Raw genomic sequence first — 12,276 nt, forward strand, 5'->3', positions numbered from 1 at the left:
TTCCTGGGGACTTCGTTGCTCTGTTCCCCTTGCTGTTCTGTTCCACACCCTTAGTGTTTTGCTTCCGTGTGGTGGGATCAGATCGGGTGGAATTCCCACACTGTGTCTCCAGTGTTGTCCCCTTTAGAGCTATGGGTCAATGAGGGATGCCGTGTCTCATAGTGGGCTGGTCATATGGTCTTCTCTGTGGATTGCCTGCTCTGAGAGGGGATATCATCCTCAAGGCTTGGTGGGTCAGGGTGTGCTCCACTGTCTCTTAGCCTCCCTTCATTTGCTCCCGTGTGCTCTGATCAGACATGTCCCTCTCCTGGAGTTGCAGATTCAGTGCTATCCTCTGAAATAAGTTATCCTGGGGGGAGGGCAGGTATCCACAAACCTGGGATGGAGGCTGGCCCCTCAGACCTCTCCACTGGTTCCCTACGTCATGCCAGCATGTTGCATTCACATTTTGGAGCACTGTGTTGAAGTCTGTTTCCTGTTTCTCTGTGGAGATATAAACAATACCCTCCCCTTTGGTGGGTTAATGCCCTGTGCCCCTGCTACCCATTATGTCCCCCCCCCTTTTTACTTGGTTACCATAAGTATCCCTGGATTTGGTCTGGCTCCTTGAAATGGCATGTTATTAAAGTCAATGGCCTTTCCAGAGAAAAATATTTATTTCAGTCAAGAAATGTTTTATTTGAGTGTTTCCTAATAGTTCAAATATTTGTTTAGGTAGCAAACATTCATTCCTCCATAAAATGTGTCCAAAATAGACTTCCATTTTCACAGGTTTTGGCAAATGCTTAGCATGGGCAGTAGTGTTGACCAACTGTTTTTTCATCTGCCAGTTTTGCTTATCTGAATTTTTCTTCCTATTAGATATTTAGATATTCCTGGGACTCCTAAGGGAAAAATATTTAGACAGTTATCCCATTAAGTTTCATAAAGCATTTACAACAATCTGTGGTTAATACTAGAAGATATGATTATTTTTTAAAAGAATGCAAAAATATTTTTTAAGTTAGTAAACATTTTGTAATGTTTTCTTTTACCTTTCTAAGAATATAGTTTTCCTAAAAATAATCCACTGGAATAAGACTAAAATAATTAGAGAGAAAATTAGTTTCTTAAGAATATAATACTTATATTAGAAATTGAAAGGTAGAAAGCCACTGATTGAATTCCTTATTATGATTATAAAGTAGTTGATACTTATTAATAGAACATATTTACATTCATTTAGTCTTTCAAAATCACCAAGTTGGATAAACTAAATTAAAGCAGCATTTTATTTTAAAGATCTCATCAGTCTTCCACCATTTTGAAAATACAAAGTAATGAAGAAAACAATATTCCGGAGCACATCTTGGCGTTCTCAGGTCCGGCATTAGTGAAGTTTTCCTCATTCACCAGAGGGGGGCAGTTTGAACCCACTGGATGCTCCACAAGAGTAAACACTTGGTCCCTTGAATACTGCAGAGCTCCTAGAAAGAACTGTGTCCTTAAACTTGTCTAGGAAAACTTGTGGAACAATTTGGTTTTGTCACTTTGAATTTTCCTTAGTCTAAATTCGCATGACAACATGTTACCACAACAGCATACATCTGTTATATAGGCATACACCATGCTACATATTTTATGTATTAATATATTATTATATTTATAGATTTCATATATTATATATTGATATAATAGTAATGCATTATTGTACACATTATATACTATGTATTATGTTCATATATGTGATATATGTAATTTTATTAAGGCTCTACTTGCATATATTAATTTTGAAGTCAACATTTAATAACATAATCATTTAGGCCTAGCAAATGATCTAAGTACGAGATGGAGATAAAGAGAATGAGAAAGCTATGATCTGTATGTCCATCCAAGAGAAAGGTGCTAATGCTGAATGGAGAAGGAGTTATTGCTCCCTTGTTCTTCTGGCTCATTAACAGCAAAACAAAAACAATCACCTCTTTCAGAAAATTTTACTTCTGTCCCAGCTTCAAGTATGTAAATAAAATTGTTCGCATTGTACTTCTCGGTGAACTTCTGTCACGTTGCTTCCCGTTCTTCTACCTCTAGATGCATCATCCAAGGGCTCCGTACTTCTGACCATAAATTCACCTTATCCTTGGTCCTAAAGCAGCTTTACCAGAAAGGAAAACTTTTATTTCCCCCCCACAAACAAAGTTGCCAATGGGTTCAAAGAGCTGACTTTATGGTTAGTCCCCATACATTGCCCACTCTTCCACTGTGGTTCCTGGATTGCATGTTGATCTGTTAAGCAGAATAAATCTTTAAAAGTATCTTTTTAAGGTTGGGTGGTACAGTTTAGGACGCTGGATTAGACTAAAGCATTCAACTTGGCTGTGAGAGAAACTGATTCTCTAACCGCCATGATTTGTCAGCGGGTTAGACCTGGGAAGTCTACTCACGAGGCGCTGCCAGGCACTCCTGTTGAGAAGGACATGACTGCGCCCACAAAGATGTTACTGCCTCAAAAGCTCTATGTCGGCTGTGCTTTCATGTGGGAGAAAGACTGAGCTTGAAGCAGTAGAGAAGCTTCTGGTGCGTGCCTTAAGGCTGACTGGTCCAAGACTTCCCAGTAGATGCAATAGTTTTTTAAATTAATAAATCTTTTTATTGGGGCTCATATAACTCTTATCACAATCCATACATACATCAATTGAGCAAAGCACCCTTATACATTTGTTGCACTCGTCATTCTCATAATTCACCTTCCACTTGGGTTCCTGGAATCAGCTCGGTTTCCCTTTTTTACCCTCGTCCCCCTCCCTCCCCGATCCCACCCCTGGTCCCTTGATAGTTTATAAATAATTATTATATCTTATCTTACACTCCCCAGCGTCTCCCCTCACCCGCCTCCCCATTGCCCATCTCCCAGAGAGGAGGTTACACATCTAGTTTCTTATGATCTATTCATAGGAATTGTTTTTCAATGTTATATCCCAACCTCATAGTCTGATTTACAAATCTTAAATGCAATAAGAACTCTCTTTCAAAATCTATCTGATCTATAGCTAGTGAAGTTTTAAAACTCATTTCATAAATGGAAACTCTTAACCTCATACTGATCTTTTCAATGGTCTCAGTATATTATTGATGCGATGTACACAAACAGAATTTTCATACCATAACTTGAATAAGCAATAAAATGATAAAAGATTCAATTCAGTTAGGTCATTAACAACATACTCAGATAGATGAGCTTTTTTTGGTCTCTAGTTAAGAACAAAAGTTAGTGGTATGTCTTGCCATACTCACCAGAGAAAGAATGAGGTAGCAATAAAGAAATTAGTATTAACAGAATAGAAAAGGAGAAAAGTGTTTTCTACTTGCATGTTGCTTTATCCTGTGAGACTAGTTCTTTAACTCTATGTAGTCTCATTCCTCTTTGTGCTCAGTTTCGGGAGCTTTCTCTTTGTATTGTTTTGTTTTATTTTGGACAATCTTTCTCACCATTTTTGAGTTATTTTGAGTCTTGAGTATAATTATGTTTGTTTCTATACCTGGATCAAAATAGACCTTGATGAGTTTGTGAACAGGTACAGAGTTCCTACAATGTTCCCACAATAGTGTTACTCACACATTTGAGAGCCTACTTGTAGGCTTTATTTAAATGCTTTGTTACTGTATTAATTTTGTTTGTTTTTATCTTCTTTGGGTTGCATCTGAAGTCATGTCATGCATTACCATCCTAAAAATGATCCATCCTCCAATTTGGAAATAGTGACTGGATTCCTATGTTAAAATTCAACTATATTTGAGCTCTTATCTTTCTTAAGATTCTCTTATTGAGAGTCCCATGAGTTGTATCCTTCTTAGTTCTAGGGCACTCGTGAGATCATACAGTAAACGTTATCAAATGGTCTCTATTAAAACACTTGGAATACAAGGTCATTCAATAGAATCTGAGTTTACATAATATCTCTATTTGTGCACCTGAGTCAATTGAAGGGGAACATGTATGTTTTACTTTTAAGTTCACAAGAACTCAGTAGACAGATAAATGTAATTATTTCAAACATCTCATAATTTTTTTCTTTACAAAGCTGCATGCCTACAATTCCAGTGGCATTTATTTTTAATAGAATGAGTAATTCTAGGGAGAATTCATTAGATAAGTAGATTAAGAGGAAGCACAACAAGAGTATACACTGTTACTCCATAATGTGCCTCAATTCACAGATAGTCATCATATATACAAGAAGAGTGGTATACATGACATTGATATCCAGTCAGCGGATTAGCAAAATTCATAAATTTATAATGTGGATAACCCCCATTATATGTTCTCCAACTAGGCCTTTGGATTCTTTAAGGTAAAAACAAAAGTATTTATCATCAATTTCCTAATGTCCCCAAATTTTACCATGTCCTTCTTTGTATAAGTGTACTTTGAATTTTTTCATTAAATTTTCCATCCATACCTCTAGTCTATATCTTGTTTTTCAAAACATCAAGTATAAATTTGCCCCTTATTTTTATCTGTTCTCAGATGAATATTTTTTCTAGAATCAAATCAAATCAATCCGTTGCCTCTAAGTTTGACTGAGAGCAAGCTAGTTGACAGTAGTAATGCATACACATTTTCCAAGGGTGTAAATCTTTAGAGAAGCTGACCATATCTTGTTCTCATAAAGTGTCTTGGCAGTTCAAACTACTGATCTTTAGTTGGGAGTCAATCTCTTAACCACCATGCTACCAGGGTGGGGTGTTTTTTGTTTTGTCTTTTCCAGAAAGTTGTTTTTAAATGCTAGTGAGTCAATTCTGATGCATAGAGACCCCATGTGCAGCAAGAAGTACTCTTTAGGCCTTAACCATCCTCACAATTGCTTCTATACTTGAGTCTGCGGTTTGGATCTCCTGTCAATCCATCCTGTGAAAGGACTCCATCCATGTCACTATCCATCAAGCTTGATGTCTTTCTCCAATGACTAATCTCTTCTAAGAACAGGTTCAAAATAAATGACACAAGTCTTGCCATCCTTGCTTCCAAGGAAAATGCGGCCTGTACTTTTCCCGAGATCGATATGTGTATTCTTCTGACAGTTCATGATGCATTCAGTGTTCCAGTGTTCGGTACTAGCCTGTGATTCAAAGGCATGCATTCTCTCTGATCATTTTAAATCATTTTCCAGCTTTTCTATTCATATGAGGTGATTAAAAATACCATGGCTTGGGTCAAGAGCAATGTCACTTTGATGATTAAATTGCTCTTGACCCAAGCCAATGATGAAACACACACCATTCCTCTACTTCTTGAATGCTTCCTCCCTCCCACTATCATGATCCCAATTCTACCATGCAAGTCTAGCTGGACCAGAGGATGTACACTGGTACAGTTAGGAACTGGAAACACAGGGTATCCAGGACAGATGATCCTCTCAGGACCAGTGGTAAGAGTGGTGATACTGGGAGGGTGGAGGGAAGGTGAGGGAGAAAGGGAGAACCGATTACAAGGATCTACATATAACCTCCTTCCTGGGGGATGGACCGCAGGAAGTGGGTGAAGGGAGACATTGGATAGTATAAGATATGACAAAATAATAATAATTTATAAGTTATCAAGGGTTCATGGGTTGGGGGAAGGGAAGGGAAAATGAGGAGCTGATGATGCCAAGAGCTCAAGTAGAAATCAAATGTTTGGAGAATGATGATGGCAACAAATGTACAAATGTGCTTGACACGATGGACAGATGGATGGATTGTGATAAGAGTTGTAGAGCCCCCAATAAAATGCTTTTTTATAAAAAAGAAGTCTTAGGCCTCAAATAACCCCAGTGAAATACCCCATTCAACTTGTTAGCTCTTGCTTCCAGGAGGACTGCTTGTTGATCTAAGTAAAATGAAATTCCTGACAATGACTTTCTTCTTTAATCATGCTGTTGCTTATCGGTCCAGGTGTGCTTACGTTGAGATGTAATGCATGCTGAAGACTGTTGTGCTTGACTTTCATCAGTAACTACTTCAAAGACTCTTCATTTTCAACAAACAGGGTTGTAGCACCTCCGTTTCACAGGTTGTTTAAGAGTCTTTTGCCAATCTCCTCCATCAAAGTTCCCTATAAATGATATATAATTTAAACACTAGTAACAGATGTGGTGTTTTAACTTTAGATAACTCAAAAGTACACATTATTTAGAAATGGAACCGATTTCCCACTGTGTAAGGGCTAATTACACTGACATGTCTTTCTTCCGTTCATTTCCTATCACGCTAGATAACACTTAGAGTCGCTTTCCCTGTCATTCTTGGGTCTTCACCTGCATATCTATTTCACTGATTGCATAAGGATCTCGATATAAACATCACTGTCCACAGGTGAAGGACCTTGAGTCTCACCTGCCATCATATCAGGTACTTAGAGAGAATATTATCTTCCTACCTTTTTATAAGCAACTACATCTTTACAGTATTGTTCATTGTAGTCGTATAGTTTTCCAGTATGGCAGGCACAAGGGCCCTTTCTGGGGAATCCACACATATTTGGAGAGGAAACTTTACTGTTTTCTCTTGGTTTGCAGTTTTCTCTGAGAGAATTGTTGAATCTCCACCTTAGCTTTTTGTCTCCCATTTTTCCCCATGTGTATTGCCTACTGGTTATATTTTATTTTACTTTTTTTCTCATTAGTTTCATGTTGTTCTAGCAATTCCTAATACTAAATCAGTCTCTCTCACTTTTTCTTTCTCTTTCCCGTGAACATATAGTTTGATTTCTGAAGATGTCAGACTCTTTGAAGATGATCCTCTTCTCTTTTATCAGCAATTACTTCCTGAATTTGTCTTCTGGTGTTTGTAGAGCTAAGGTCCTAGTTTAAACATCAGATATTATTCTGCAGAAAACAAAGAAACAAACAAAAAACTATCTGGTGTTCTTGAAAATTATTCTCTGCTTCTGAAAAGTCAAGTCATTCAAGTTACCATATTTTTAAAATGCTTTTCAATGCCAGATTGTGATTATTTAGTATATTTTCACAGGGTTTGTGTTCAAGTGAATTTTATTCTAATGTAGAAACCATAATTACTTTATGCATATATTAAATTTATACTATCCATCAAAAATCTGTGAGGAAAACTGATTTCTGCTTCCCCCTGAATCATAAAAAATATTAATCCTCCCTGTCATAAAGTTGATACTGATTCATAGTGACACTTTAAGACATAATAGACATATCCTTTTGGACTTCTGAGACTTAAAAACTTTACAAGAATAGACACCTTCATCTTTTTCCTCTACTGCAGAACAGCTAATGTGTTTAAGCACTGACCTTGGATTCAGCAGTTCACTGTTTAGCTGACTACACAAATAAGACTCCTCACATATTTTAGTATAGGTTGCTAAAGTATGGCCACAGAAGGAGCTGATAGAAGACAAGCCACCAGGCTTTCATTTTTAAGACCTGCCATGGCCCTACGTGCACTACAACCTAGGACAAAATATCTTCTAATGGTTCAGATCTTAGACTGAGGTACACAGTATGGGGTCTAAATATAATTAATCTATCAAAGTCTCTTCAAATGATGCAGAAATTGTGATAACAGCGACATTTCCAAAATCAAGGAGCATTCTCCATGTCAGAGAGAATTGCGTCCTGGTTTCCCTGGAGGTTTATCCCTGTGCTCTCTTCTAATGTGTCCTGCAGAGGTGGTGGGCCAATTAGCAGTCGGATCATCTTGCCAAGGTTTTGAACAAACTGAGAGATCGCAGATGCAGAAAGAAAGCACATTCATCACTAATAAATCTAGATTGAATACACCCATTCTCTTGGTGTAACATGGACCTGCTAATGGCTTATGCAGTAAATCTTGTCTTCAAAGTACAAAATTTCAGGGTAAATTACAGAAACATAACTGAAAATGTTAGGGACCTTATTCCACTCCATTGGATACAGTGGAAAAGCAGGCAAGAGAAGGCAGATTTCTAATTCACAGGATGTTTAATGAATTTTTATTGTTCGTTGTTGTGATGTGCCATTCACATAATTACCATATAGAGCAGGATAGATTGTTCTCAGCTGTACATCTTTGGGGCACAGATTACCAGGACTGTATGCCCAGGAAGCTGCTGGTGGGGTCCAATTGCCCACCTTTGGTTAGCCACCCAGAGTTTGACCCTTGTGCTCCCAGGGCTGTTTGTGAGAAACAAAACCCACACAGCTAAGTGCGATCCGAATTGGAATGAGTATTACACATCATACAAGACAGACACATGTGGAACGAAGCAGAAAAAGAATCAGATTGCTCAGGAAAAAGGCATCTGTATGAAAATTTCCCAATCTACCAAACTTTTGGTAAGAAACAATTAAACCTTGTATTTAAAGTACAGTGTGATAAAAGCATATGCAATGTTTTATTTGAGAAAAGTTCATACCTGAAGCAGTGACTCTGCTGAGAAGAACTTTTACAGACTCTTTATAAATATAGTGGAGGCGCAGTGCTTCAAGTGCTAGATGCTAGCGGAAAGATGGGTGGATGAAAGTTGCCAAGCGTTCCCATTAGATTAGAAAATTAGAAAGCCTGTAAGATAGTTCTATTTCGGATGGAGGATATCATTGAATATGCCATCCAATGGCAAGGAAGTCCTCGACAAGATGGATTGACACACTGACTGCAGCCATGGACTCAAATACAAGAACAATTATGAGGATGCGGTTATTTTATGTAAACTAATATGTCTATGACATTAAGCAAACAAATTAGGCTGGACAATATAAAATTAACATTTTTGTAGGTCAAAAAGAGTAAATATCAACATTTTCAAAATAGAAAGATCTCTGAAAGTAAATAAGGAAAGATGTTAACGAGTTTATTTGCTATCTGTGGAAGCTCTGGTAGTATAAAGCTTTTGTATTGGACAGCTAACCCAAAGGCCAGCAGTTCAAAGCCACCAGTTGCTCTTTGGGAGAAAGACCGGGCTTTCTATTCCTGTAAAAAGCTATGGTCTCAGACACCCATGGGGTTCTGAGTTGTACCCTGTAGAACTCGGGCAGTTCTACCCTGTCCGGTAAGAGTCAAAATCGATTCAATGGCATTGAGATTTTCAAGGAGAGGGGTCATCAGCTATATCCATTCTTTATCCTTTACTGCTTCTTCCAATTCTCAACAATGTGTTGTATATATAAAGTATATATCTATGAAAGTCATATATATTATATATAACTTTTACAATAAAAACATGATCATCAAAATGAATACCAAGGAAGAAATACATTTTTTTGAAAGAAGTACAACTAGAATGCTGTGAAATCCAATTCCAACACCAACCCAAGTGAAAACCAAACCCAAAAGCCAAACGCACTGCCATAGAATGGATTCTGATGCATAGTTCTAGAAGATTTTCAAGACCGCAAATATTTCTGAGAGCAGAGAGGCCCGTCTTTCTTCCAAGGAGAAGCTGCTAGGTTCAAACCACCAACCACAAGGCCAGCATGCAATGCTTACCCTACAGTAAAACCAGGACTCGGTGTTAACGAGGGACCCGGGGAAACTTGTCTTCTGTACTTTGAAAATGTTACCAGAATGAAGGAGTTACTGAAGACGGACATCCTGCTGAGTAAAATAGAGGGTCAGACAAAAGATGAAGCCCCTCAATGAGATGGATTGACAAGTGGCTGCAGCAATGGCTCAGCCATAGAAATGAGGCTACGGATGGTGCAGGTCTTCACCTTCCCTCATTCTATGAGTTGTCTTTGTCCCAACAGCATAACCATGTGTTCGTTGTTATATAATCCAGTACCTTGGTACTGGGAGAGACTCAAAAAGCTTTTGCTAAAACCGTAGAAATGAACCACACTACTTTGTCATTATGGTCTCTGAAAGTAACAGTGACCTAGTATGTAACCTTTCTTCTCTCTTTTCAACAGCTATTGTAGGAACTTTAGATGTGCTGTTGAGAAGGTGGACGTCTTTGAAAGTGTGCATGTGCACACATTTAGAAATGAGAACGTATTACAAATCATGCTTTCTTCTTATTATTGGCATTGGATTACCAAGAGCTTGTTATAGTCAAGACACATATTAGAAATGCTATTTGAGAGGAAAAATCTGAGGTTTTCTTAAGCACTTTTTTTTTTCACCATTTACCAGGAAAAAAATTCACCAGTTTATCCATACGCCAGATCACCTCCTTCGAGGATCTCAACTTACACGGGTTTTGTTTGTTTTTTCTTTTTTTGATTCTGATTTAAAAAGTGTATTAATGCTTAGATTTTTTATTTAGATAGCTTTTTTTCCCCGCCTCCCTACCTCACCCCACCCCCCAAATCCTATGATTTCTCTTCAAGAATCCCTTGGCCAATGTTGCTCTATTCTTTGGTGTTGATCCCCCTTAATGTACAATCATTATGTAAAATGTTTTTCTCTGAAAGAAATTGGGAGTAATTAGTAATAGCAGTGTTTGCATTGTTGTGTTTTGTTAGGTACATGCTGTCAGATCCCACTTAAGCAAACCCGTGTGCAACAGTAGAAAACATCACCCAGGCCTTTGTCGGCCTCACGATTGTTCAGATGTTGGAACCTATTGTTGGAGCCTGTGCCACAACCCCTCTTGTTGAAGGGCTTCAGTTCTTTACCAGGAACGATGTTCTTTCCCATGTAATTATCTCTCCATGCAGCTTGTCCAAAGTATAGGAGACAAATCTATTTTTTAGGGGTTTCCCTGAAAAACCAGAAAACCTGCGAGCCAAATTCGAAAAGAGCTGTAACACTTAGGAGACAAATCTTGCTGCCCTTGATTCTAAGACAGCCTTGCTTTCAGGAGCATTCTGGTTGTACTTGTTCCAAGACAGATTTTGTTCGTTATTTTGGCAGTTCATGGTACTTTTGAAATTCTTTTGAAATTCCAGCACCATAATTCAAATGCATTGGTTATTGGTTCTTTTTTAATCTTCCTCATTCAGTGTCCAAATTTTACATGCGTGTGAGGTGATTGAAAGCACTATGGCTTAGGTTTGGCACACCTTAGTGCTCATAGTGAAATCCTTGATATTCTGAACATTGAAGAGCTCTGGGTAGCAGATTGACTCAGTTCAATGCATTGTTTGCTCTCCTGCCTAGTGTTCCCACGAGCATTTATGTTATCAGTACTTCATAAATTATAAAGTTTGATAAATTTACTATAAACTTTGACTTATTCATATCCATATGAAAACTGGACAATGAGAAGGGAACTTCAAAGAAGAATTTATTCTTTTGAATTTCCATGCTGGCCCAAAATATCACATATATCAGGAATATCCAGAAGCAGGAATAAATTTATCTTGAAAAAAGTACAGCAGAATACATCTTAGGAAACAGGTATTTTCAATAGTATTTATTTTTAAATGCTATGATATGTTTAACTTAATTTGATTTGTTTGTCATTTTTTTTTATTTTAAAAGTTATTTTACTTATAAGAGCCCTGTGTTCTCCATTTATATACTAAGTATATTCAAGGACCATAAATGTATTATGTAACAGAACACTTAGGAAATAATTTTTGACATTGACCCCAATTAAATATTTAAGTTTTTTAACCTTTGGGATAGCTGGAATTCAAACTGTCGTCTTCACTCCATTTTTCTCTTGATTTATAATATTGAGTTAGCTTGGGACCTATCCAGAATATATTTGGAACAATAAAAATATTCCATTGGTTGGGGGCCATTATTTCTTTGCATGTTGGAAAATAAAATTTTCTAGAAGAATAAAAACTGTTACTCATTTTGCCTTAAAATTAAAATATCACAAGTGGATTTTTTGCTCCATTTGGTTCTAGGCGGTGCCTAAATATTTAAAGTCTAAATGTAAACTTCAAATTCATTTCAAGAAAACCTCGTAAGTTGAACAAATAAATATATAGAAATTATTTTTGATCTGCCATAGGCTAGAGATATAGAATTTTTACTCCTATTTTAGGAACTCTGTTCTTACATTGTTCCCATGCACAACAGAACATAACATGGCCCATTCTTCCACACCTTCATAGCCCATATTGCAGGGGAGGGTTGAGGGAAAGGGGGAGCTACTAACAATGAGTACAGAATGAAGAAAATGTCCTTTAAAGAAAGAGAACCCTATGGCCACCCTCTATATGGGAGGGCAATTTGCCTCTGGGAGTTTCCAAGACTGTAACTCTTTATGGGAATAGAAATCCTAGTCTTCTAATGTGTGCAGTTGGCGACCCATTGTGCTTTAATATATGATTTCTTAAGGTTCTATTATTTTGACCATCATTTCATAATCTTACATGCCAATGTTTTTCTTACATGATAAGTTATTGGTTC

General features: G+C 37.4%; 1 non-coding gene and 1 pseudogene across 1 annotated transcript; one reads left to right on the forward strand and one right to left on the reverse strand.

The window, feature by feature from the left end:
• The window catches only part of LOC142461086 (lysM and putative peptidoglycan-binding domain-containing protein 2 pseudogene), a 57,737-nt pseudogene that overhangs the window by 11,030 nt on the left and 34,431 nt on the right, over nucleotides 1-12,276 (forward strand).
• Nucleotides 10,660-10,720, reverse strand: LOC142461965 (U7 small nuclear RNA). Its single transcript, XR_012787124.1, has one exon. It is a non-coding gene; the product is annotated as a U7 small nuclear RNA (small nuclear RNA).

Source organism: Tenrec ecaudatus, chromosome 11 (genome assembly GCF_050624435.1).
Source record: "Tenrec ecaudatus isolate mTenEca1 chromosome 11, mTenEca1.hap1, whole genome shotgun sequence".
NCBI classification, from domain to species: Eukaryota; Metazoa; Chordata; class Mammalia; order Afrosoricida; family Tenrecidae; genus Tenrec; species Tenrec ecaudatus.